The 5,000-nt window shown below is 37.5% G+C and overlaps 2 protein-coding genes across 3 annotated transcripts in view; one reads left to right on the top strand and one right to left on the bottom strand.

Moving 5' to 3' along the window:
- Nucleotides 1-5,000, bottom strand: part of LOC140953594 (NADH dehydrogenase [ubiquinone] 1 beta subcomplex subunit 7-like) — a 139,506-nt gene that overhangs the window by 67,255 nt on the left and 67,251 nt on the right. The window lies entirely within an intron of this gene.
- The window catches only part of LOC140921430 (ras-like protein rasD), a 15,421-nt gene that overhangs the window by 719 nt on the left and 9,702 nt on the right, over nucleotides 1-5,000 (top strand). The window contains exon 1 of one of the 2 annotated variants that reach the window (XM_073371424.1): nucleotides 1,502-1,711. The exons of the other annotated variant lie outside the window; for it this stretch is intronic. The gene's annotated coding sequence lies outside the window, so the exon portion shown is untranslated. Of the gene's footprint in view, nucleotides 1-1,501; nucleotides 1,712-5,000 lie in introns of those variants that run through there. 2 annotated transcript variants of the gene reach the window in all.

Genomic DNA, 5,000 nt, shown 5'->3' with positions numbered 1-5,000 from the left:
TAATTCCTATCCCGGAAGTCATTTGTTCAATTTGCTTTCAAGTCGAAATAACTGGGATTTTTGGTTTAATGAATGGGCCATTTGGTAAAATCTGTGGCAGCCAAAAATGGTTCTAAAAATACAAGAATATTTCCGTTTTGGTTTTTACCCTTGAAAAACTACACCTGTCTCCATTTTGCTTTGTTCTTATGTCACGTATACTCAACGCCGTCCCTTCGAATATTTCCTTTCTCCCCCGTGATGATATTTAGTAGAACGCCGAACAGGGGTAAAAGAAAACAATCGGAAAACAAGTCGAAGATGAATTACCGGCATAAGAATAAATCGAGCAACCATCAGAAATTAAAGGGAGAGAATACGCATCGACGTTAACCGATAGAAAGTAGATTTAATTCCTGGCTTAGCTTTGGCCGCGTTAAACTTCAAATTTAGGGTATCCTGCGTCATGTTAGATATTAAATTTGAGTCAGTTCAGTATTTTAGGTGCAACGGCTTCATTATTACAAATTTTCTATTCCAGTGCGTCCACTTGTCTTTGAATGTCATCTTTTTTGCGTGCTCTACGAGTCACGTACGTACCAATCGCCCCCAAGAAAAGGAATGTAAAGGAATGTTGTAAGGAGCCATGGCAATTTGCATTAAGAAGTTTGGGGTTATTAAAAAGCACTTTTCAACGATTTCAAGGGTTAGCAGCATCTTCACATCAGAAAATCCAAGTAGGAAAGAAACCTCTGCTCGCAGGATATTACATCAGCGATTGGGTTTCTGCTTTTGGCGTTGTATTAAAAGGGAACGAATTTATTTAACTCACATTCCCAAAAAGCGCGCCCGCATACTCCAGCCGTGAAATTGTTTACGGTCGCGAAGAATATAGAACTCCGAGTTTCTAGAAGTAGTTGTTTACTGTAAAAGGCACTTTGTGCATTTCGAAACGTGCTCTTTACAACATTTATATATTACATTATTTCCTGTGCTAGTTTTAACGATTTTACAAGGAATCCAGAAACTTCTCAGGTTCACAAACAACCTTGCAAATAAATATTTAATCAGTTCAGAAACTGAAAATATAAACAAGAGTTTTTGCTGATTACAATTCTTTTTTGGAAGGAAATACATTTTTCATGAATATCCATTTTCTTCTCGTTTCTGTTTTAATTGTCCTTGTATGCCATCCTCAATTAAGTATGCCTCCACATTTCCTTGTATAAAGCGAACCCCATGGACAAATGACGCGCCATTTTTGGAATCAACCTGGCCACCTGGCAGCACTAAAAGGGGACTTAAAAACAAACTCATTTATTTTAAATTGCGCGATATAAAAAACTACCATTTTGCAATAACAATCAACAACATCGCTGATGCTCAAGTTGAGGGCCATCATTATTGAATTATTGAAGAAGGAAAATCTTAATAGAGAAAGTATAAACACTCGAAAATCACTTTGGCGCAAAGCGACCAAGTTAGCACGTGTACATCTGGCTTCTGATTGGTGATGACGTCATGTATTTTTCTAACACGGTTGTTTTCAAGAGTATTTTACCGACGCTGGCTCGAGCGATATGTGTAGTCACCAATGAATGGAATTTACGGTCACTGGAGGCTGTGAATCAATCGTCTTTGCATTTTACGTTGACCTGTTTGATTGGTGGTATCAGCATTCTTTCAGGTAGCGAGTACAACCAGCAAACTTCGCACACTACTTCGCTAACTGGTAAGTTTGAAAGAGCCAACTTCCTCCCTCTACGTCGCGAGCCCATCCAGTTGTTTTTCAAACATGCTAATGAACAACATCGTCTCGGAGAATCGCAGTTTTTGGTGCACGCGAGGTCATAGGCAACGTAAATGTGAAAAAATAGCCGCGATTTAAAATGTGCAAGCTTATCGGAAAACGATCGGCCTAATTATGTCTTGCTTCGATGAATTCTTTTGATTATAAATTCGATCACAGTATTTGTAATTTTTCTTGCCAGTATTAGGCAAAAAACCTTTGTTCTGTTGTAGCTTTCTTTATCATCTTACAAAATTAAGTAGTTGTTGTTTTCTTAAGGGGTCTAAGATTCTTTGCAGAAGCCTTTAATGGATTTTTTTTCTTTGTCGATTATCAATCAAAATTTCATATGAGATCGTAAGTTTGACCGTGTCAGCTTATTTTAAGCTTATATGTTTCGTTGCTTATTTTACACATTTAATCTTAAATGTGCACTTTTATCGAAGAAACAACTTCGTTCCGGTTATAGGTGCAGTTGAAAATTTGTTATAGTGAAATCAAATGTAATACGCTTTAAAGTCAAAAAGTATTTAGCACGCGTTACATTTTTACTTCAAAATTGTCATAAATTTTCCAAAAGAAAAATATGGTTTGATTCATGGAAGCCAATTGCGGCCATAGGAGATAGATTTTTTACATATTCTCCTGAATTCCAACTCAGGTGTTCAAAAGGTTTGTTTCAAGTAAGCTTATTGCCTGCCTGAACTCGTACAATGACATTGTAACCTGAAATTTAACACCATAGCTATTAATATTTCTATTATTATAATGACTATTGCAAATATTATTATTATTATTACAGTCATACCCTGCTTTAGGGACACCTCATTACCATGGAGAGTTTGCTTTGCCTGCGGGGAAAGAAAGCCGGATATATTTTCTCTAGATTCAACCTGCTAAATATGGACACATTAATTGTGTGGCAGCTTCTCAGTGTCCGTTAATTAACGGAATTTGACTGTATTATTATTCATTCATTAAATTCTCCAATTTTGATCAAACCCCAGTTGTTTAAAGTGGGTAACGTTATCCACTTGATAAATTTCTATCCAGCGGATAATGCAGTTGTTTCATATGTAGGTTGAGTACGATCGTGCGGTGAACATTAAGCCCTGAATAGTACTGTTGTTGTTGACAGTGACTGATGTTTCGACAACCCATGCGGTAGTCATCCTCAGAGTCAAAGTGAGTTGTATAACGTCAGTTGATGGTATTAAAATCTGGTTATTGACATGATTGGTCAATGAAGTCACGGTGTTATTGGTTGTCCATCAGTTAAGCCATGATGTTATTTGCTATGAAGACTCGTAATGTCATTGTTGTGTTTCCATCCATCTATTGTCACAGTTAAACAGTCATTTATTGTTAGTCAAATTGTCAGTTGTCCAGTTATTCAATAACAATTCACAACTTAATTGACCAGTCAGGTCAATAACCAGAGTTTAAAGGGACACAGTCAGCTCATAACGAGCCGCACCGTCTTAGCAACCAAAAAAATTTTGTTTATCTTGCTGAGATAGGGGACTAAAAGTCCCCTATCTCAGCTGGATACTCAGAAGCTTGTAACATTCACTATTCCATTTATCTCTGATCATATTTCGCATCTAATACGATAGAGGTGTCAATTTTCGCGCCATCATGTCATCATTCTAGGGCGAGAAATTTAATTAAAAGCGCGGCATTCAACAAATGTACGGCTCAGGTTTCGGCTAAAATTATTCAGTGCCGTGGGTCAAAGAAAAAAACATATTATTAAGGTCTGCGTATAAAGTCGATCACATTGCTAACACAGACAAAAACGCTTAAATATCTCCTACAAAATGAACGGCTGAGTTTGTTTTTTCTACGGGTCAAACTGCTACTATATATCCCAGAAGCGCTCAGGCATAATAATATGCCAGGACTTCTACCTACGATGAACCAGAAAGGATATAGAACAACTACCTATTTTTTTCTTTTTAAGGCTACGGGTCGAAATGCTAAACGTGTTATATATCCTAGAAGCGCTCAGGCATAATAATATGCCAGGACTACTACCTGGATGAACCAGAAAGGATATAGATCAACTGCCTAATTTTTTTTTATGGCTACGGGTCGAAATGCTAAACGTGTTATATATCCTAGAAGCGCTCAGGCATAATAATATGCCAGGACTTCTACCTGGATGAACCAGAAAGGATATAGAACAACTGCCTAATTTTTTTTTACGGCTACAGGTCGAAATGCTAAACGTGTTATATATCCTAGAAGCGCTCAGGCATAATAATATGCCAGGACTTCTACCTGGATGAACCAGAAAGGATATAGAACAACTGCCTAGTTTTTTTGTTTTTTTACGGCTACGGGTCGAAATGCTAAACGTGTTATATATCCTAGAAGCGCTCAGGCATAATAATATGCCAGGACTTCTACCTGGATGAACCAGAAAGGATATAGAACAACTGCCTAATTTTTTTTTACGGCTACGGGTCGAAATGCTAAACGTGTTATATATCCTAGAAGCGCTCAGGCATAATAATATGCCAGGACTTCTACCTGGATGAACCAGAAAGGATATAGAACAACTGCCTAGTTTTTTTGTTTTTTTACGGCTACGGGTCGAAATGCTAAACGTGTTATATATCCTAGAAGCGCTCAGGCATAATAATATGCCAGGACTTCTACCTGGATGAACCAGAAAGGATATAGAACAACTGCCTAATTTTATTTTTTACGGCTACGGGTTGAAATGCTAAACGTGTTATATATCCTAGAAGCGCTCAGGCATAATGATATCATGCCAGGACTTCTACCTGGATGGACCAGAAAGGATATAGAACAACTTCCTAATTGTTTTTGACGGCTACGGGTTGAAATACTAAACGTGTTATATATCCTAGAAGCGCTCAGGCATAATTATATCATGCCAGGACTTCTACCTGGATGAACCAGAAAGGATATAGAACAACTGCCTAATTTTTTTTTACGGCTACGGGTTGAAATACTAAACATGTTATATATCCTAGAAGCGCTCAGGCATAATAATATGCCAGGACTTCTACCTGGATGAACCAGAAAGGATATAGAACAACTGCCTAATTTTTTTTTTTACGGCTACGGGTTGAAATGCTAAACGTGTTATATATCCTAGAAACGCTCAGGCATAATAATATGCCAGGACTTCTACCTGGATGAACCAGAAAGGATATAGAACAACTGCCTAATTTTTTTTTTTTTACGGCTACGGGTTGAA

The sequence above is a fragment of the Porites lutea genome, chromosome 12 (genome assembly GCF_958299795.1).
Source record: "Porites lutea chromosome 12, jaPorLute2.1, whole genome shotgun sequence".
Taxonomy (NCBI): domain Eukaryota; kingdom Metazoa; phylum Cnidaria; class Anthozoa; order Scleractinia; family Poritidae; genus Porites; species Porites lutea.
Note: the sequence above shows the minus strand (reverse complement) of the source record. Positions and strands in the feature narration are given on the sequence as shown.